The sequence below is a fragment of the Canis lupus genome, chromosome 27 (genome assembly GCF_048164855.1).
Source record: "Canis lupus baileyi chromosome 27, mCanLup2.hap1, whole genome shotgun sequence".
Taxonomy (NCBI): Eukaryota; Metazoa; Chordata; class Mammalia; order Carnivora; family Canidae; genus Canis; species Canis lupus.
The window spans coordinates 30,147,205-30,170,218 of record NC_132864.1 but is presented as its reverse complement, the minus strand read 5'-3'; the positions used below and the strand labels follow the sequence as shown (position 1 = coordinate 30,170,218).

Here is a 23,014-nt window from a genome sequence, read left to right as displayed (position 1 = left end):
ACATTTGCTTTCCTGAGAAGGCGACCAAAACACAGAGAAGCTGAGCGACCAGCCTGGGTCACCCAGCCAGGCAGCCATAGAGGCAGGTTGCAAACCCAGGTCAGTCGGACACCAAGGGCTGGTGCTTGCAGCCTCCAGACATTCAGAGCTATTCCAGATGGCCACCTCAGCCTTGGGACGGAGGTCTTTCCACGGTTGAAAATGGATGAAGTCTTCAAGGGGCTCTCCTGCTTACAGCCTGCAGGAGCCAGTATGCTCTTGCCACACCTGGGCAGCAGAGGGTGCCATGGTGCAAAGTTTGGTCTTAACTGGTCAGGACATTCCCTGCTGCTGGAGGGCTGGAGGCACCCATAGTTGGGCCAGAGACTACAGGTGAAAGCCAGGGCAAAGGTCATGGCTGTCCCCTGGGAGAAATTCAGTGGAACTACCTGTTTCTCTCTGTTATGGGATGAATTGTAACCTCTACATGATATGTTGAAGTCCTAACCCCCAGTTCCCTATGACTGATCTTATTTGGAAATAGGGTCTTTGTACATGTAATCAAGTTTAGATGAAGTCATTAGGGTGGGTCCTAATCCAATACGGCCGGCCGGTGTCATAAGAAGTGGCGATGTCCTGTGTAGATGCAGGCACACAGACACAACGCCACGTGAAGATGGGCAAAGGTCGGCATGATGCAGTAACAAGCCAAGGAATGCCAAGGGCCGACAATGACCTCCAGAAGCCAAGAAGAGGCAGTGAAGGATTCTACCCAGAGTCTCAGAGGGAACATGCCCCCGCTGACACCTTGATTTCAGACCTCCAGCCTGCAGAACTGTGAAAGAATAAATTTCTGTTGTTTTAAGCCATCCAGTTTGTGGCACTTTGTTACAGCAGCCCCAGGACACGAACGTATCCTCTGTGCCCAGTCCTAGCTCTGGGTCAGGTCTCTGTCCCTTGCCTGGACTCCCTTCCCCAGGCTTGCCCCTGTGACCCATCTGCAGCCAGAGGTCATCCTCTGCTCTGAGTCCTCCATAGTCTCCCTCACACTTGGGGAGAAGCCATGCAGCTACACACATCTGCTGCTTTGCACATGTTGTTCCCTCTACCATAAGGCCCCCTTCCCGTTACATGCCTAACATTGCTAAGTGACTTCAAACAAGGTCTTCCACCTCCTCTGGACATTCTGCCCTGAGAGCCCCACTCACAAGCTAGCTTAGGGCCTCTGGGCCCCCATCTCAGTTCTGCTCACCAAGGCCCACAACTGTGGATATGCTTGACTGTGAGGCTCTGACGGTATGCCCGTCTAGGACACGATCTTCATTTGTCCTGACCCAATCGATCTCTAGTGCCCAGGCCAGTGCTGGGCACACAGTCAGTTTTTAATAAATGTTTTCTTTTTTTTTTTTTTAAGATTTTTAAAAAGATTTATTCATTCATGAGAGACACACAGAGAGAGGCAGAGACACAGGCAGAGGGAGAAGCAGGCTCCTCGCAGGGAGCCTGATGCAGGACTCAATCCCAGGACTCCGGGATCAAGCCCTGAGCCGAAAGCAGATGCTCAACCACTGAACCACCCAGGCGTCCCAGTTTTAAATAAATGTTAAGACAGGAAAGAAAGAAAGAAAGAAAGAAAGAAAGAAAGAAAGAAAGAAAGAAAGAAAGAAAGAAAGAAAGAAAGAAAGAAAGAAAGAAAGAAAGAAAGAAAGAAAGAAAGAAAGAAAGAAAGAAAGAAAGAAAGAAAGAAAGAAAGAAAGAAAAAGGAGGGAGGGAGGAGGGAAGACAGGAGAGGCGCCCTGGATGGTATAGTCAGTTAAGTGTCCAACTCTTGATCTTGGCTCAGGTCATGATCTCAGGGTCGTGGGATGGAGCTTTGCATCAGGGTCCATGCTCTGTGAGGAATCTGCTTGGAATTCTCTGTCTCTCTCCCTCTGCCTCTCCCCATCTGCTCTCTCTAAAAAAAAAAAGACAGAGAGAAAGAGAGAGAGAGAAGAGAAGAAGAAGGAAGAGAGGAAACAGAAAAGGGAGTGTGAAAATAGGGCAGTAGGTATGGAGAAAGGCACTTCCACATAGGGGGCCTTTCAGAGCATATTTGCCTTAAGTGACCCAGCCCCCACCTTCCCAGGAAGGTAGCACATTGGCCAATGAACGCAAGTGCAAGAATGAGTTCACAAGGTGAAAAGTCACACATCCCTGGGATGGGATATGGGATACAGGATACATAAGCTCTGACAGGGGTGGGTAGAGGCAGGGAACCTGGGCAATGCTTGCTTGGGGAGTAGGCAGGCCCTGGGAAGGCTGGGGACAAGCCCGGGGTGCTAGAGAGCAGTAGAGAAACTAAGAAAGGACAGGTAGCCTTTGCCAACCTCCCTTGCCATCACATCTTTGGTAAGCTTTTATTTTTTAAGATTTTGTTTATTCATTCATAAGAGACATACAGAGAGAGGCAGAGACATAGCCAGAGGGAGAAACAGGCTCCCTGCAGGGAGCCCAATGCGGGACTCGATCTCAGGACCCCGGGATCACACCCTGAGCCAAATGTAGACACTCAACCACTGAGCCACCCAGGCGCACCTGGTAATCTCTTATCGAGCATCTTCTGTGTACAAAGCACCATGCTGGGTGCTCATCTGGGAATATAGAGAAATGAACCAGACTGTCAAGGAGCCTGAGGCAGGGACCTGGGAGAGGCTCACAACAGCTGGCAGATAGAAGAGTCAATGAGGTCTAGATAGGACTTCAGGGAGGGGGAACTCACCTGCCAGCAAATAAATCAGAAAAGGGAGAAGACCAGGCATTTGAAATAGGCCTTGAGTGAGGCAGATATTAGATGCAGGGTGATGATGCAAGGAAAGCCATTGTAGGGAGGGGAAACAGCCCATGAAAAAGCTGGTGGAGAGGCAAGGGGGAGTCAAACAGGTAAAATCAGCTCCAGAAGAACCCCAAATGCTCTGGCACTTCAGGCTAAGGGGTTTTCAATTTTTCTCGATGGCGGCAAGGAGCCAAGGGGGGTTTTAGAGCAGGGGCAAGGTGTCCTAGGAGGCAGGCTGCAGGAGGATGGGCCAGAGATGCTGGGGGTAGGAAACCAAGGGGAGGAGCTGGGAGGGCTGGGGGACCAGGGAAGGAGCAGGGGAGGGTGCCTGCGTTTGCCCCAGTGACTAAATCTCTAGTCTGTGGGTCTGTGGGGGTGCTGGGGAGGTCTGGTCCTGCAGGAGAGGCAGATCCACTCCAGTTACCCCCCAGGCAGGACCAAGGGAGGACCATTCCGGGGCTCAGCCAGGCCACCCAGGTGTGTGCTCTGCCTGGGGCTGGGCATGTGTGATTCAGTGACCTGAGCAAGCATCAGGCTCAGACAGTCCCGATTGTCCCTCAATTGCTGCACGGCCTCGGGCCTTCCACTGCCCTCTTCTAGGCTCTGTCAGGTGGAGAGGAAGAGTCTGGGCTCCCAGAACACGTGAAGCCTTTGGCCTCGAACCAGGAACGAAGCCCAACATGCGGTTCTTGATTACAGCCCAAGCTGCTGGTGCCCTGCCCGTATCCCCTCAACCTCACCACTCCCGAGGCCCTTCTCCAGCCTCCAGAGCCATGCGCCCAACGGGCCAGAAGTGCCTGCAGGACTGATGGCCCCCGGAGTGGCCCTGGACCGCAGACTGTGTGAAGCTGGTGTGTGAATCCTCTCCCTGGACAGCTGCCTCCCATCTTCCATCTCACTTCCCCACTCTCTCCTACTTGGGTTTTCTGGGATCACCTCTGGAATAAACTCCCTGCACTAGAGTCCTGGTCTCTGAGTCTGGCTCTGGATGAACCAGACTAAGACAAATACTTACTGTGTGCAAGGCCCCATACACACAGCATGATCTTGTTATCAGACCAAAAGGGGCCTGCTCCTTGGTGAGCTACAGGCAGAGACTAGGCTAGGTGACATTGCCTCTCAAAATTATTATTATTATTTTTTGGGCAGCCCCAGTGGCTCAGGGGTTTAGCGCCACCTTCGGCCCGGGGCCTGATCCTGGGAACCCGGGATCGAGTTCCACATCGGGCTCCCTGCATGGAGCCTGCTTCTCCCTCTGCCTGTGTCTCTGCCTCTCTCTCTGTGTGTCTCTCGTGAATAAGTAAATAAAATCTTTAAAAACTAATAAAAATAAAAAAAATAATAGTTATTTTTAAAAGATGTTTATTATTTATTCATGAGAGACACAGAGAGACAAGCAGAGACATAGACAGAGAGGGAAGCAGGCTCCACACAGGGAGCCCGACGTGGGACTCCATCCCAGGTCTCCAGGATCATCACATCCTCGGCTGAAGGCGGCACTAAACCACTAAGCCACCTGGGTTGCCCAATCAAAATTATTTTTATTTGCAGCAAATAGGAAGATCTCAGGGAATAATTTCCAAAGCTGTGCCTCCCTGAACAGGGGCAAACAGGCTCCTTTTATTAGGGCTTGGGATGAATAATCAGAGGGGGATTTTAACATTTATAATGAAGCTAACTGTTGGGAACTTTATAATTCACCTGCACAGGCAACCATCCTCGAGTGTTTCTTTTCCTGTCCCAGCACTTTGTTAGTTTCCAAAATATGAAATTGAGAGTTAGGCAGAAGCTTCTAGGAGTTTCCTGAATTCAGGGAGTCGGGGGTGGGGAGGGGATCGCCAGTGATGATCTTATGTATCCTTGCCTTTGGCTCTTTTTGCTTGTCCAGAGGGTATGGAGGCAGACTGTGGCCAGGAGTCCCCCCATCTCCCCTCACCTGAAGGCCAGATTATACACCCACCTGCTGCATCTGGACCTGAGAAGTCTCTCCTCACCCCAAAGCCAAATGCTCTAACAGCTGTATAAATCATGGACAGTTGCTCCTGACACACTGGGTGGTTCAGATCTGGGTTGTACAAATAAGGTCATGAGTTCAAGCCTCAATTTCCTCACCTGGCGAACGGGTATAATAACAGTATCATATTGGGATTAACTTAATGCTTAGCCCAGAGCCAAACATTCTCTTATGTCCTTGAAGACAAATATTAACAGCTCATTTGGAGGTGGGGGCCCCAGAGAAAGCTCTTTGAGCCCTCTTTTGGAGGCTGAGCAAACTGAGACCCAGAGAGAGAGAGGAAGTGACCCAATCGAGGCTACACTGGGGCTGCTGACTCCTTGTCCAGTGCTCTTTCCTCTGCTACATTCATCATTATTGAAGTTTGGCTTTGACCCACAGTCAGCAACTCTTGAGGCTGCCTGTGGAAGATCCCCTCTCAGGCTAGGTCAAGCTACCCTACACTTGGGCCTGGACAATGGGCTCTGAGCCAGATATGTCATTTGCCTCCCAACTCTGACGCTTGCTGGCTGTGTGATGACAGACAAATTGCTCAACCTCTCTGAGCCTCAGATTGCATGCAGCTTACCCTCCCACGAGACTTGGCTCTGAGGATGGAGATCAAGCATCTGAAAAGGGCTCCTGACTGCCGCTACAGGCCTGAGGGAAGAGTCTGGCATTTAACTCCCAAACTACATTTAATCCATGTTTAATCCTTTCCAAAGCTTTGGGCAACTGGCTTGGTATTCTCTCATTTCCCAGAAGGAGAAAGCTAACTGCCTGACTTGCTTCAAGCCCTGGCTCCTCTAGCCACTAGCAGGTCCTCTCCTAAGGGCAGGTGAGATCTACAGGCCTGAGGGTGGTTGGCCAATTCCCTGATGGAGGCCCTCTGACCTGGATCTTTCCCCACTCTGTCCTTTGTTCTGGGCCAGTATCCAAGATGCACTATCTGTCCTGCCCACCTCTCTTCTGAATATTACTGCCTCCTATTACAGCTTAAAGTGAGGATAGAGGGTGGAGTGGGAAAAGGTCAAGGGCAGAAAGAGGAGTGCATTAGGTATCTATTACTACCTCTGTATTTATTATAACAGATTACTCCAAAATATAGCTATTTAAAACAACTGTAAACATTTTTTAAAAAGATTTTATCTATCTACTCATAAGACACACACACACACAGACAGAGACATTGGCAAGAGGGAGAAGCAGGCTCCCTGCGAGGAGCCCAATGCAGGACTCGATCCCAGGATCCCAGGGTCACAACCTGAGCCAAAGGCAGACGCTCAACCACCCAGGCGCCCCTAAAACAACTATAAACATTTCTTATCTCCCAGTCTCTGGTCAGGAATTATGGAGTGATACAGTTGGCTTGTTTGGACTCAGGATCTCTCATGCAGTTACAGTTGAGATTTCAGCCAGGACTGCAGTCATCTGAAGGCTTGAGTAGGGCTGGAGGGTCTGCTTCCAAGCTGTCCTATGTGCCCAGCAAGTCAGTGCTGGCTGTTGGTAGGAGGTCTCCATTCCTCCTCTTCCACAGAGAGCTCTCTAGATTGCTTGTGTCCTTACAACATGGCAGTTGGCTTTCCCAGAGCAAGTGATTCTAAAGAGCAAGGAAGAAGTGGCAACGCCATAATGACCAAGCCTTGTAAGTCATACCCCATCATTCCTGCAATATCCTCTTGATTACACAGATCAGCCCTTCTTGGTGTCAGAGGGGACTAAACAAAGGGGTGAAAACCAGGAGGTGTGGATCATTGGGGGCCATTTTTGAGGTGGCTGTTGCCAGGAGGAATAATAATTACTACTATCTTTTGAGCACTCATTCTGTGCCAGGCACTACGATAATCTGTATTTATCATTGCCTTGTTTTTCTTTTTCACAACACAGTGAGGTAGGCACTATTATCAGCTCCATTCTGCATTAGAGGAAACTGGTCAGAGAAGTTAAACCACGTGACTGAAGCCATTCAGGTAGCAAGTGGCCAAGCCAAGTCAGTCTGACTTTAAAGGCCAACAGTTAAACATCTACCCAGAGAAAAAACTTGGGGAAAAGGCTTTGCTCTTGAGATAAGTGTTGGAAACTGCCTGCACATACAGGAAACCGCTTTTCCATGGCCCTGAGAATGTGGCTGGAGTTCCCACACTCAGACTGCTTCTCAGTGGGCTAAGGCTGGAATCCATTTTGGCTGCTGTGAGGCAACCAATTTAAAATCATGTTGAGGGGCACCTGGGTGGCTCACTGGTTGAGCATCTGCCTTTGGCTCGAGTCATGATCCTGGGGTCCTGGGATTGAGTCCTGCATTGGGGTCCCCATAGGAAGCCTGCTTCTCCCACTGCCTATGTCTCTCCCTCTCTCTCTGTGTCTCTCATGAATAAATAAATAAAATCTTAAAAAAAAAAAAATGTTGATGGGAGCCTGGGTGGCTCAGTTGGTTAAGCATCTGCCTTTGGCTCAGGTCATAATCCTGGGGTTCTGGGATTGAGTCCTGTTTCAGACTCCTTGCTTCCCACCTCAGCCCTCCTGCTCATACTTTCTCTCTCTCTCAACTAAATAAGATCTTTAGAAAATAACCAACTAAATAAAGTGTTGATGATCACGCATACCCCAACTAGTGCAGAGTACACAGGAATTCATATGCCTGAATGGAGAGAGAGCACAGAATACTTAATAGGTGATGAACAGCTTTTGTAAATCTGTGAAGGCAACTTGCTTCTGAACGTGGTGTGTAGTTTATACAAGTTATGACACTTTCCCAGCTCAAAGCATCTGCTCGGACAGTTCTCTCCACCTGTTACAATGCCCCTCACACTGTCACCAAAGCAGAAAAGATTTCTACCTGGAGTCCTAAAGACCCAGTCTGATCCCATCTATGCCTCTTACTAGCTGGGGTGGAACCTGGGGCAGGCAACATCCTTCTGCTGGGCCTCAGTTTCCTTGCCTGTTCATGGGAAACTAGACTCTTCTGGCCATCTTGCAGAGTTGTCATGAGGCCTGTCTGAAGTCAATGCAGAGACCAGCTCTGGGGCCCTAAAAACTGAGGGAAACCACTCAGTTCTCAGTAGCCAGGAGCACTTAGCAGAATTGCTGTAGAAGCAGATGAGCAGTGGAGTGTGTTAGCTCGGAGGAACAATGCCCCAGGAGATCTGGGGAAAGGCCCGGGGAGCTGGGTGTGGCCTTGGGCAGAGGACTGCTGTTGCCAGCCTACTTGTTTATGACATCCATTGGGTGTTTTTCTGATTATAATATCAGGGCACGGTCATCATGGAAAAATCTGGAAAGTGTAGACAGAGGAAAGTACCATGAGAGTTATAGAAATTACCTGTAATCCCACCATATCATGAGGTTACTTTACATAACTTTTTAAAACACAAGTGAGCTCATACATGATAAACTGTTTTGTTTACTAATAATTTCAGGAACATTTCCCCAGGTCATTAAAAAATTTCTTCTTGAGGCGTCTGGGTGACTCAGTCAGTTAAACGTCTGCCTTCAGCTCAGGTCATGATCTGGGGTTCTGGAATCAAGCCCCACGTCAGGCTCTCTGCTCAGCTGGGAGCCTGCTTTTCCCTCTCCCTCTGTGATCCCTCTCCCTCTTGCTTCTCTCAAATAAATAAATAGAATATTTTTTAAAAAAATTTCTTCTTGTCTAGTGTAGTTGTAAGGCTGCAGAATGTTCCAGGGAAATGGTTCTATATGAATGACTTAAATATCCTCTTCCTGGCAGCCCTACTTTCTCAGTTGTTCAGAGCTAGTTCCATCTGCTCCATGAACCTCTTGAATTATAAATCTGAGGACTGAAGAGTGGTTGGCAGTGATGAAAAGCTCTATTGTTATTTTCTTTAACTTAATAAAGTAAGGAATATCTGGACATATTATAAAAAAATCTAAACCTTATTGATAACATGGAAGCTTCCTGAGCCCCCCAAAGTGAACACTGTCACCAGTTTCTGTGTGTCTTGCAGATTTTTTTTTTCTTGCAGATTTTTTCAATGTAATTCCATGAATACACACAGAAAGAGATATATAAATATATAAATATGTAAAATATAAGCAATATAATAAAATAGAAATACCTAGAGCACATGATTTAATATATTGTACGAATTATTCTGCAACATGCTCTTTTCATTAGACAATATGTATGGCTTGCAGATTTGTCCAACTGAGGATGTTTTAATACACTTTGTCCTTTTATTTATTTTTTTAAAATTTTTATTTATTTATGATAGTCACAGAGAGAGAGAGGCAGAGACACAGGCAGAAGGAGAAGCAGGCTCCATGTACCAGGAGCCCGATGTGGGACTCGATCCCAGGTCTCCAGGATCGCGCCCTGGGCCAAAGGCAGGCACCAAACCGCTGCGCCACTCAGGGATCCCTCACTTTGTCCTTTTAAATGATTACCTGGTACAGGGTGGAGGGGCCAGCATTTAGTTAACCAAACCTAAGGAAGGATATCATAGGTTGTTTCCAATTTTTCATTATTACAAACTCCTCGATGTAGAAAACCTACATACTCCCCTTACACAAATATGTGAGCGTTTTTCTCAGGTGAATCTCAAGACATGGGACCACTGGGTCATGGGCATCCTTAATTGAGAGATAAGTAGCCTGCACTCTGATAGAGAAAGCAATGGATCAAAGTCACACAGCAGGTTGGTGACAGTGTGGAGATGTGATCTTTTGGATTATCCTCCTTATATATTTTAAGTCATTTACAGTCTGAACCACTAGTTCTCAAAGTCTTGGGGGGTCCCAAGACTCTTTCAAGGGCCCCTCAAGTTTTAAACAATTTTCATAATTACCCCTAGAAGTTATTTGCCTTTTTCACTCTCATCCTCTCATGAGTGTACGCTAGAGTTTTCCAGAGGCTATGTGATGTGTAATGACATCATTGCTCCAAATCTAAGGGAATGCATTGGGTTTCTTTGATCACTGGTGAACCTAGAATTTTTCTTCATGCTAATTGGCTATTTTAATGTTTTGTTTATTTACTGCTTTCTGGTATCCCTTACCCATTTTCTAGAAAAGGATTTTTCTTATTGATTCACAAATGCTCTTTACATATTAGGCACATTGGCCTTTTCTCTCATATTTGTGGCATTTTTTCCAGTTTGTAGTTTGCTGCTATCTTTGACTTTTGACTTTGTGTTATGTTGTTTCATTTGGGAAGCTTTTGCTTTGATTTTCCCATTGCTTTTATGCTTAAGTAGTTCATACCTAGCATAGGATATGATAGGTGTTTATCTCTGCTTTCTTCTACTTTGTTCTTGCAATGGCTTTATTCCTTTGTCTGTGGACTATTGCTATCTCAGAGCAGGTTGTGCAGGAACTGACACATTTGCCTTCCCATCCCCAGTTCTGGGGATGCTGGAGCCATAGGAGCAGATTGACTAGAAGCTCAGTCTCTAAGGAAAAGGAAGCCCAGGCCAGGGAAAGCCTCTCCTCAACTCTAGGTTCCAGGGGATACTAGTCTGAGTCCCTACTAAGGTGGCTGATGGGCCAACCCCTGGACAGATGGAGGTAGGGTATTGGATCTGGAAGAGCAGGCCTGGGGGCAGGAACAGCTACATATGCTGAGCCCCCGCCCTAGACCTAGAGCCTTTTGGTTTCTTCCCCCAGGGCACCAGAAGCATGCCAGGGATAAGGAGCAGCATGCCACAGGACAGCCCTGGGTTTGGTCTCTCTGTCCTCTGTCGAGCCTCCCTGAGCCCCCAAAGGATCCCTTTCCTCCTCTCACAGACAACTTGAGCAGGAGCTTTCAAGTACACCAGCCCTGTCCAGTAGAGTTTGAGGTCACCTTGAATGACTTGATAGCAACCCCAAGGGCCTGACCTGGCCAAGGATGCCCAGAGGATGGGGAATGAGGGGTGATGACTATGGTCTAGTGCTCACCCACAGATCAAATACAGGGACAATGTGCCCAAGAGCTACTATCTGTGCAACCAGGTGAGGACACACTATGAGCACACAGTGACAGTGGCCCAAGACTCCTTCGTGCAGGTGGAGAACGAAATCCTGTTCCCAGCTGTGTGCTCAGGTAGGGATGGCGGCCACTCCACACCTGGGTGCAGCAGGGAGGAGCCTGGAGCACAGGCAGGTGGTCATTACTGGGGCCCTGTCCCCTACAGGTGGCAGTTCGCGTCAGATGGGGTGGATATCAGCTTTGGGGTTTTTCTAAAGACCAGGGTGTGTGAACAGGAGCAGGTGGGGGAGATGATGGAGGGGCTGCCTATCTAGTGCTACAGTGCTCACTTGGTACCTGAGGTCAGGAGGCTCGCCTGTCTTGAGGCTGGCATGTGTAAGTATTGTCAGGAAACAACTCCACTTAGAGCTGGGGGGACTGGGGGCAGGAGTGTGCATCCAGGTTTTGGCAGGTAGGGCTTCCTGGCTCCAGTAGGCAGAGTGTATAGCTGGCTTCGGGCTCTCAGGCATGACAGTGGCTCCCTGGTCTGGGTTCTGGCACAAAGATTTACACCATGGAGGGTGAGGTCCTGAGTGGGTCACCCTGTCTGAATGTCAGTCCCTCAACGCAGATGTCCTGAGGTTCAACAACATCTAAGGCCTGGTTCATTCCAAACACATCAGCTACACTGTAGAGGTGCTACTCACAGACCAAACCTTTGTGGAGAAGATGGAGAGATTCGAGGCAAGCCTTGTGGCTCCCCTGGCCTCCTTTTTGATCTCTGGGTCCACGATGAATTCCTAGGCTTCCCTGGCCAGACTCCCTCCAGCCTCCTACGGGATGGGCATCCTACAACAGCCGCTCCCAGCCCATCTGTCACACTGTGTCTGCATCTTAGGAACTGCTGGGACTGTTTCCCAGTGGTGGCCAGACAGCCTCAGCAAAGCAACCAAAACATGAAAAAATGAAGTCAATGAGCCCTGGGAGCCCATTTTTAAGGGCTCACCATGCACTCCTTTTCAACCATTTATTCCAGAATTTGGATAGCAAGTGTATTCACCTGATTCCCAAATCCATTAGCTGGTTCCTATCATCCTCCATGATTCTACCATGTTATCGTGCACAGATGGCACCAAGGTGTTGGGGCCAGTGGGTAGGGGGAGGTTAGCTGGAGAAGTGCCACATGGGCTGCAGCCCAGTGGGGCGGGGAGGGCACTAGGGAGACAAGTCAAGGGTAGAAGGATTTCCCTGCCTTGGCCTCTTGGCCCATGATCTACCATAGCCCACCCACCACCCCATCCATTTCTAGCAACTGTCCTCACTACAGTCTTCTTGGGACATGGGCTGAAGGCCAGAGCTGTTGACCAGATAGTGGACAAGTCCACAGCTGTCCCCATCTGCCTCCTCTCCTCCTGCCCCCCACCCCTGCTCGCTCAAAGCGTCCACTCTGGGTTCACCCTCCCCTACCCCAAATCGCTGTCTTTGCTCAAGCTGTCCCCTCACCTTGAAGGCCCACCTTTCTTCCCTCTGTATAGAGTTTCTCTCCAGTGGGCAGTGGTGAGTCGGAACGAGGGCATGTACTTGGTGTAGAATTTACACAATCCTGGGAGCTTTGACAAACGCATACAATCCTCTGACCACTGCTACAATCAGGACACATAGCACCTTTATCACCCCCAAAATTCCCTCCTGCTGTCCCTTTGTCATCAACCCCTCCCCCACCCTGGCCCTGACAACCATCGATCTGTTCTCTAACCCTGCTGTTGACTTTTCCAAAATGCCATGTACGTGGAATTATATGGTATGTGGCCTTTTGGATCTGGCTTTCTGCACTTGGCATAATGCCTCTGAGGTCATCTGTGCTGTTCCGTGTGTCACTGGGTTGGCTCCTTTCTGTGGCTCAGTAGTGTTCCACTGTGTGGATGTGCCACATAGTTTATCTGTTAGCTGCCTTGCTTCCAGTTTGGGGCAATTACTAATAAAACTGTTATATGCATTCGTGTACAGTTTTTTTAAAAGATTTTATTTATTTATTCATGAAAGACACACAGAGAGAGAGAGAGGCAGAGACAGAAGCAGGCTCCATGCAGGGAGCCCGACATGGGGCTCCATCCAGGGTCTCTAGGATCACGCCTTGGGCTGAAGGCAGCGCTAAACCACTGAGCCACCCGGGCTGCCCCGTGTACAGGTTTTTGTGTGATCCTGTTGTCATTTCTCCAGGATAAATACCCAGAGGTGGGATCACTGCTGAGCCATATGGGAAGGGTATGTTTAATGTTGTAGGAAGCTGGCAAACTGTTTTGCATCGCTTTGCATTCCCATCAGAGCATTTGAGAGCTCCATTTGCTCCCCGTCCTTGCCTCTGTATCCTCGGTTATTCTGCTGTTAGCCACTCTAATAGGTATGTGGTTTTATTTATGTGGTTTTAATTTACATTTAATTTACATCACTAATGACCTGCGATGTTGAGAGTCTTTTCACAAACAGGGCATAATCTGTGGGATACCCAAGTTCAAGTCCTGTTTCTGGCACTTACTGTGTGACCTTGACCAGATCTCTCTGAGGCTCTGTTTCCTCCTTGGCAAATGGGGAAAATAACAGAACCTACCTTAGGGTGGTTGCTCTGAGGAGAAATGAGATCCACAGGCACACAGTGAGCATGGCAGGCAAGAACAGCTGCTCAGGGGTGCTGATAACAAGTGCTGGCGCCGACCAGAGACCCATCGGCACGTGTCCCCCAGGCTTTGCCTGGGCTGCTTCATCTCACCTGCTCGGCTTGCCCTGGATGCCCCAGAGGCCCTTCTGTCATTTACCCCAGCTCTAATCTCCCAGTGCACTCTGGGTCTGGTGTCCTCCCCATTGCCTTCCCCCAGTTGGCTGCTGGCCCATCCTAACATGGCCAGTCCTGTCCCTGATCTCTTGCACATAGGCCTCAGTGACCCCCTCAGGTCTGCCCTTGAATTTGACCTTCCCACTTACTGTGTTTCTGGACTTTGTTCTCTTAATTCAGCCAATAGCTCAAAACACCTGCTGTCCTCAGGCCATTAGTGAACTGTCCCCCATTTCATCCTGCAGGGACCCCTTGGCCAGATCCAGGGCATGTGTCATATGCTCTCGGTGGCCCTGCTCCAGCCTATGCTAGTTTAGTGCCTCTTGGCTTCCCCTGCCATCAGCTCATGAACTTACACATCTTTTCATGGAGTCTTTCCTCGGGGTGGTGAGTGTCCCTCCAGACTTGGGGGAGTCATCCACAGTAAATGGCCTTGCATCCATCCCACTTCAAGAAACATCACAGAGCAGTAATGCAGACTGCAGCTGTCTACTTGGCCCTGGGTGCCAGGTGTTAGGCCTGCAAACTATCTCTGGCTCTTAAAATATCCCCCATTCTGAGGGTCAGCGTAACCTTGGCCACACAACAGTGATTCTGGCAGCAGAGCAAGAAGTCCTTTGTGATGTCCCTCCCTGTTGCCTTAGTCAGGCCCACGATTGTCCACTCACTTCCATGCTCTGGGGCACCACCATCCTGCAGTCATATCAGAGCTGCTAGTGTGCCATAGGGGCAGAGGAGGGAAAGGGAAGCCTGGAGGTCCCCGCTCTGGGAGCACAGATGGCCCTTGGCCCAGAGCTGGGTGGACTCTGATGCTTACATAGCTGAGGAGCTGGCAGGACATACAGGAGCTCCTGACATTTCCCATCCAGTGTCCCCCAACAAGCTCCAGCACTGATCCAGCACATAGCTTGGAGCAGGTGCATAGTAAATGAATGAATGATGCCAAATTCCTCTTCTGCTGTGTGTAGGGCTCTGATGAATTTCCAGGGTGCTCTGCTAAGAGGCTCGTCCTGTGCCACAACTCCAGAACCTCCTGTCTGACCCACAGTCTCCTGGGCTTGGGTTTCAGGCTGGCAGCCAAATGCAGCCTCTGTGAGGAGCCCCTCATGTCCTGCAACCTGGTAGCAGGTCTTTTTTTATATTTATTTGCATTTTTTTCTTAAAAATTTATTTATTCATGAGAGACACCAAACAATAGACAGAGACAGAGAGAGGCAGAGACACAGGCAGAGGGAAAAGCAGGCTCCACGTAGGGAGCCTGACGCAGGACTCGATCCTGGGACTCCAGGATCGTGCCCTGGGCCAAAGGCAGGTGCTAAACTGCTGAGCCACCCAGGGATCCCATGTCCTGCAACCTGAACCCAACAAGCAAAAGATCTGAGACCAGCCTTATTCAGTTCTCATTCTACAGCTCCTGCCTCTTCTAATGGGTCCCTACTCAGCCTTTTGTCTCTCTTTCCTCTCCTCGCCCCTGCCCTACACCTGGGCTTAACCTTGTATCCCGAAGACCCTTTCTTCCTGTCTCTCTGTGCCTCCTCACTGAATGTGTCCTGTCCAGAGGAGCTGGACTCACAGGATCTGTGTGGACATCTGGGACATCTGGGGTGGGGGGCGGCTAGGATTCCAGAGTCCTGGGCTCTTTGTCTGTGCTTCTGCCTTTGAGAAAAAATAAAACCTGTGTTTCTTAAAAGTTAAACATAGAATTGCCATATGACCCAGCAGTTCCACTTCTAGGTAGATACCCCAAAGACTTGAAAACAGGGGTCCAAACAAAGACTTGTATACCCATGCTCACAGCAGCACCATTCACAACAGCCTAAAGGTAAAAACAAGAGACCACCAAGAGACGGATGGATAAACACAATGTGGTATCTCTACACAACAGAATATTATTCATCCATAAAAAGGAATGAAGTACTGATACAAGTTAGAACATGGATGACCCTTGAAAACATTGTGCTAAGTGAACAGAGCCACACACAAAAGGTCAAATGTCGTATGATACATTTGATGTGAATTATTCAGAACAGGTAAATGCATAGATACAGAAAGCAGATTGGTGGTGTCCAGAGGCTGGGGGGAAGGGAAATGGGGGTTCTCCTTTGAGGTTGATGAAATGTTTTAGAAGTAGATAGAAGTGGTGGTTGGACAATATTGTGAATGGATAAAATGCCACAAATGGTACACTAAAATGGCAAATTATGTTAGTGAATTTTATCCCGATGAGAAATTTTTTTATTTTTTTAAAGATTTTATTTATTTATTCATTTGATACAGACAGAGAGAGGCAGAGAGAGAAGCAGGCTCCCCGCAGGGAACCTGATGTGGGACTTGATCCCAGGACCTTGGGATCATACCCTGAGCCAAAGGGAGATGCTTAACCACTGAGCCACCAAGGCGTACCCCGATAAGAAATTAAAAAAAAATAATGTTTGTGGAGGTGACTGGCTGGCTCAGTCGGTAGAGTATATAACTCTTGTTTTGGGGGTTGTGAGTTCCAGCCCTATGCTGGGTGTAGAGATTACTTAAAAATAAATAGATAGGGCAGCCCAGGTGGCCCAGCGGTTTAGCGCCGGCTTCGGCCCAGGGCATGATCTTGGAGACCTGGGATCAAATGTCAAAGTATAGAGTTATAAGCCTGTGCTTATACTACAGGAAGGTATGAAAGCAAGTACAGAAATAGCCAAAAAACGCATTAAGTTCAAGTGGGATATTTAGGAATAAGCCTAAGTATAATGGTACTAACTTGGGGGAATCATTAGGTTCCTGCCTTTGCTAAAGTATTTGAAGTGCTCAAACTATCCATTATAATGAATTTATAATTTACAGGTAGAGTGTAACTCCCACAGGCCAGGCACTGAGTGACGTTGAGCTTTCCATATTCCCCAAGGAAGTTTGTCAACACGGCCATGGTTTGGGACAGAGGTGACACTCTGACCTGCCCCTGATCACTGTTTAATCCTCTGCTTCCTCTCCCACATCCACCATGAATTTATGCAATAGCTTCCTGACCAGTTTCCTGCTCTGAACATCTGCTGTCTAGCACATTCTTCACTCTTGGCCCACGGTTGTCTTCCTCACACAGGGAGTAATCACATCTGTTTCTGCCTCTAAAACTTAAAGGCTCTCCACCAATGACAGGGCATGGCCCAAAGTTCCTTCATGACCTGACTTCAATCTTTTTGAGGCCTCTGACCTCATAGCCTGTCTCTTTTCTCACCCTTCTGTGAGTTTCTTTAGGTGGTTGCCTCTACCTAGAATATTCTCCTAGTACCACCTTAGAGGCCCAACCCAAAGACCATCTCCTCTGAGGAACATTTCCAGGACCCTCCCTAGTGCAGTGTTCTTGTTTAGATCTTTACTAAAACACTCTATCTTCAGGGGGCTAAGGCAAGTGGTGGTTAATGATCCAGGCCTTAGGTACAGACAAATAAGGGTTCAAACTCTAGCTCTGGGTCTCACCAGCCTCTCAGTTGCTGCATGTATAAATGAGCACTCTGGGCACAATGGTGAGCACAACAAATATGGTCTATGCCTTCATGGGGCTGACAGGTAAGGGGGTGAGTCAAATAGTCTAACTAAGCAATGTCTAATGAGAACAATACTCTGGGGTAGAGGAGCAGGGTTCTGTTTGAGTATTTAACTAGAGAATCAGAGGAGCTGAGGCAGTGCTAACAAGGCAGTGCAGAAGGAGGTAAGGTAAGATGTTCAAGTCAGAGAGAATAGCATGTGCGAAGCCCTGTGCTAGGAGAAAACATCAAGGGAAGAGAGATTCCTCTATACACCTCCCTACCTGATGTTCTGTGGCTTGGGAAAGGCAGACCTCCTGGTATTGCGGGGGGAGAGAAATAGAAATTCACCTGTGGCCCCAGACCCCTAACCCATGTTTTTTCCTGGCCCCAGGTCTCTCAGGTAGTTGGTCAGGCTCTCACTGCCCACCGCCCCCGCCCCTCAGGCCCTTGTGCCACCTCCCTTCCTAGAGTTAGAGAGTAGAGGGGATGTGGCCACACCAGGCCCCACCTTTTCCTGAGGTCACCCTGTTTGGTGGTGGGAGCCAACAAAACCTCCCCCAGCTGCTATAAAGCCTAATCTCCACCTCCCAGGCAAGCTCAGGCATGAGGCCACACCTGTCCTGGGCATCTGGGTCAGGTGACACTCCCTCCCAATTCCTGTACCTAGGGTAACCCAAGCCACATCGTACACATTTGGGGGGACATTAAGTAACATCTGTGGAGCCAAGACGTCTGCAGAATAGGACTGAATTAGCTATGATGTGGGGTAGAGCAAGCAGAGGCTCCAGCAAAGACTGGTCCCACTTCACGCCATTTACCCACAAAGAACTTCCTTTTGTTGGTTACAGGCTTGAATTAGGACCACAAGCTGGCCACCCCTGGCCACCGAGGGATGCTGCCTGGAGAGTTTCTGGAGCACCCAGAAAGTGAGAGGAGAGGCAGTGTGGTGAGTGGGCAGGAGGTTTGGGATTAAGGTTACATACCATAATGACACCATCATTGTAGTTCAGCTTCTCAGCCCATGGGCCAGGGGATCAGGCGAAGGAGCCTGGGAAGGCACACCGTGGGAGAGGGGAGTTGTCTGTCCCTCAAAGCACTGGCATTCAGATGGTTAGAATGAAATTCCTCCACGCCCCGCTAATAGCTGACATTTGAGGAGGTGGCAGGTGTCATGCTACAGGTTCAGAGGAGAGACATCTGTGCTGTATTAGCCTGAAGGACTTGAGCATAACCTGGAAGCATGAGACTTGGCAGGTAGGAGTATACAGCATGGTGATGAGTGCCTGGACCCGTACCAGTCTGTCTGGGTTCCAGTCCTGCCTTTGCTGTTTGCTGGCTCTGAGACCTCGGAGTCTCCTTGCACTTCAGTTTCCTGGTCGCTTAGCGGGGTAATAATAGTACCCACCTCCGAATGCATCAGGAGGACCAAGCAAACTAACCCTGCACTGTCCAAGAGGGCAACCACTAACCACCTATGGTAGTTTGCTAAGACTGCTGTAACAAAGTACCCCAAACTGAGTGGCTTACACAACAAAATTTATTCTTTCACAGTCTTGGACATGAGAAGTTCAAGATCAAAGTGTCAGCAGGCTTGATTCCTTCATAGGGCTATGAGGGAGAATCTATTCCCTGCCTCTCTGCTGGCTTCTGATGGTTTGCCGACAATCTTTGGTAATCTTTCTCGGCTCTTAAAAGCATTACCCAGTCTCTGTCTTCACCCTCACATGTTACCCTCCCTGGGGGCATGTCTGTATCCAAGTTTCCCTTCTTCATAAGGACATCAGTCACTTCGGAATAGAGACCCACCTTTCTTCAGTATGACCTCATCTAAATTAATTACATCTGTGATGACCCTGTTTCCAAGTAAGGCCACATTCTGAGACACTGGGGATTAGAGCTTTAACATATGAATTTGGTAGGGGACACAATTTAATCCAATATACCACATGTGGCTCACTGAGCCTTTGAAATGTGGCTTGTCAGAACTGAAATGAAAGACTACATACTAAGCTGAAATACTAAATACACACTGGATTTCCAAGACTTAGTACAAAAAAAAAAAAAAAAAAAGAATGCAAGATATCTTACTATTAATTTTTAATGAGATAATTAATTTATCTTATTTATCAATCATATTGGTTATGTGTCGAGATGATAATATTTTGGATACCCTGTGTTAAATAAAGCATAATTAAAATTAGATTTTTAAAAATGTAGCTGCTAGAGAATTTAGAGTTACCTATGTGGCTTCTATTATTTATGTATTGGACAGTGCTGAACTAATATTTACAAAGCCCTTAGAACAGGGCCTGGCCCATGGAAAATACCTGTAAGCACTTGTTAAACAAAGCCTTCTCTTTGGAGGTGACTCATTACTTGTGGCATTTTAAAAATATGACTCTTCTATTTCTCAGACACTGGGAAAAGCTGGGAACACATGTCTTGCCTGGCCCTTGTTTTCTTTTTTAAAATATTTTATTTATTTATTTATTTGAGAGGGAAAAAACACACGAGCAGGGGGAGGGGCAGAGGGAAAGGGAGAAGCAGACTTTCCACTGAGCAGGGAACCTGCAGGGCTCCATCCCAGGACCCAAGGATCATGACCTGAGCAGAAGACAGACACTTAACCAACTGAGCTACGCAGGCATCCTGGCCCTTCTTTTATCAAGTGGATTTCATTTTATATTCTGGAAGCATATAGTATATATATTGTGGTCTCATCTTTTCCAAATTGCCTCACAGTATTTCTTCTGTGTGGTTATAAACTCCCCATTAACCACATTAAGCACTGTGGCTTCCTGAAAAATTGTTCCCAATTTTCCTATTAACAATGCATGCATAACTTTAAGCTGAAAGATCCTTTCTGTTGGTTAGGATTAAAAAAAATACAAAAAAAAAAAAAGATTTATTTGAGAGAGAGAGCAGGGTGGAAGGGCAGAGGAAAAGGGAGAGAGAGTCCCAAGCATACTCTTTGCTAAGGGGGGAGCCTGTCACAGGGCTGCACCACCTTGAGCTGAAACCAAGAGTTGGTCGCTAAACTGGCTGAGCCACCGGGTGCCCCTGTGTTATGATTTTTATTGGACAAAGTGGTCAAGTATTGAAGGATCCTAATGCGGGGATCCCTGGGAGGCTGAGTGGTTTAGCGCCTGCCTTCAGCCCAGGGTGTGGTCCTGGGGTCCCGAGATCGAGTCCCACATCGGGATCCTTGCATGTAGACTGCTTCTCCCTCTACCTGTGTCTCTGCCTCTCTTTCTCTCTCTCTCTCTGTCTCTCATGAATAAATAAATAAAATCTTAAAAAAAAATAAACTTGTTTGAAGGATCCTAATGCATACTGTCAGGTAGTTTCTAACAAGGAAAGCTGAATCACTTTCCAGTCCTACCCCAATGTATATATGTCTCCATTTCACCAACTTCTACCTTTATTATCATATTATTTTAAAAGTTGTGTGTGGGAGGCACCTGGATGGCTCAGTTAGTTAAGCATCTGACTTCATCTCTGGTCATGATTCCAGGGTCCTGGGACCAAGTCCTGCTCAGTAAGGAGTCTGCTTCTCCCTCTACCCCTCCTCCTGGCTCATGCTCTCTCTCACTTGCTATCTCTCTCATAAATAAATAAATAAAATCTTTCAAAAAAGTGTATGGGGAAAAAAAAGTTGTGAGTGTATGTGCAAGTGTGTGTGTTTGTATGTGGTTTGCTCTGTTTTGTTGCTGATTTGGCGGGAAAGGGGGAGGGTGTATATCTCATTGTTTGTATACTCATGTCTTTGATGACCTAGAGGTTGAGCATTTATTCACTAGATTATTTCCCCTGTGCATTTCCTCTTCTGATAATTAGTGTTTTGAGTCTTTTGTCCACTTCTTAGTGCCTCGGTATTTTACTTATTAATTTACATGCATTCTTTTTAAAAATATCAGTTTTCATACATTTTATTTATTTATTTATTTTACAAATTCACATTAGCAACTGCTGACTTAATTTGTTTTTTTTTTAAGATTTTATTTATTTATTCACAAGAGGCACAGAGAGACAGAGAGGCAGAGACACAAGCAGAGAGAGAAGCAGGCTCCATGCAGGGAGCCTAATGTGGGACTCGATCCCGGGACTCCAGGATCATGCCCTGGGCTGAAGGCAGGCTCTAAACCTCTGAGCCACCCAGGGATCCCCTGATGACTTAATTTGTGTATCTTGTTTAACAATTTTTGTATTTTTATGTAGTCAAATCAATTGATTGTCCCCTTTGTGATTTCTGTCATTGCTTTCAAGCGAAGACATGCCCTTCCAGAGACATGGTGTCAATTTCACTTTCTTTTAGATTTTTACATTTCTTTTAAAAAGATTTTATTTATTTGTTCATGAGAGACACAGAGAGAGGCAGAGACACCAGCAGAGAGAGAATCAGTCTCCCTGTGGGGAGCCTGACGTGGGACTCGATCTCAGGACCCTGGGATCATGATCTGAGCCAAAGGCAAAGAGATGCTCAATCACTGAGCAACTCAGGAGCCCTACAATTTTTAAAAATTTTTATTTATTTATGATAGTCACACACAGAGAGAGAGAGAGAGAGAGAGGCAGAGACACAGGCAGAGGGAGAAGCAGGCTCCATGCATTGGGAACCCGACGTGGGATTCGATCCCGGGTCTCCAGCATCGTGTCCTGGGCCAAAGGCAGGCGCCAAACCGCTGCGCCACCCAGGGATCCCTAAATTTTTTTTTTAATTAAGATTTTAAATCCCTCTAGGGCAGTGTTGTCCAAATGAAATACAATGCAAGTCACAAATGTGAGCCACATATGTAATTTTAAATTTCTAGTAGCCACATTTTTTAGAAAGTAAAAGGAATAGAGCACAGAGGATTTTTAATAAAAATAATAGAACTATTCTGTATGATACCACAGTGGTGAATATATGTCATTGTATATTTGTCCAAATCCATAGAACATGCCACCAGAAGTGAACTCTAATGTAAACTATGAGCCTTGGGTGATAATGACGTGTCAATGTAGGTTCATCAGTTGTAACAAATGTCCCACTCTGGTGGAGAATGTCCATAGAGGGGGAGGCTGTGTGTGTGGTGGGAGGAACAAGGTATGTGCGACACCCCTATACTTCCTGCTCAATTTTGCTATGATTCTAAAACTGCCTTTAGGGATGCCTGGGTGGCTCAGCGGTTGAGCACCTGCCTTCGGCCCAGGGCGGGATCCTGGAGCCCCGGGCTCGAGTCCCACTTCGAGCTCCCTGCATGGAGCCTGCTTCTCTCTCTGCCTATGTCTCTGCCTCTCTCCCTCTCTCTCTCTGTGTCTCTCATGAATAAATAAATAAATAAAATCTTTGAAAGAAAATAAAAAAATAAAACAGCCCTTAAAAATAAAGCTTATTCATTAAAAAAATTCTAAAGCATAAAAAAGTAAAAAGAAACAGATGAAATCAATTTTAATAATATATCTTATTTTTCCCAATATATAAAAAATTGTTGCAACATGTAATCAATATAAGAAATTAATGAAATACTTCATTTGAGGAGTATTAAGTCTTGGAAAGTTGGCATGTATTTTACTCTTAGAGCACATCTGCATTCGTGCTAGTGACCAGCCACAGTTTCAATACTCAGCAGCCACATGTAGCTAGCTCATGGCCACCAGAGCTACAGCAGAGATCTAGAATTTGTTCAACTCAGAGGGAGGGCAGAGGGGGGAATGTTCTGATGGCCTAATTTACCTCCTCCTTCACTTTCACCTTCCACCTGCTGTCTCTTGAAAATTCCTGCCCTGCCAACCTGTGTTTTCTCACCTTTCTCAGCGAACCCTGCCTGATTCCCGGATGTCATCCTGACCACCTGTGTCAGCCACCCACCACCCGGGGTCTCCTGAGCCTTCCACCACCCCACCGGGGCTTCCAGTGACTACTGTCCCCTCCCATGCCCTGGCCTTCAGGCTGTAGATTCTACCCAGGTGCTACCAGAGGGGCCATCTCAGAATTTCCACCTAT

General features: G+C 47.5%; 1 long non-coding RNA gene across 1 annotated transcript; it reads right to left on the bottom strand.

Annotated features, from left to right (window-relative positions):
- Positions 1–5,910: 5,910 nt before the first annotated feature.
- LOC140619050 (uncharacterized) lies at positions 5,911–13,844 on the bottom strand. Its single transcript, XR_012018979.1, has 2 exons — positions 13,295–13,844; positions 5,911–6,384 (listed from the first exon to the last, which is right to left on the bottom strand). It is a non-coding gene; the product is annotated as an uncharacterized lncRNA (long non-coding RNA).
- Between the last annotated feature and the right edge of the window lie 9,170 nt (positions 13,845–23,014).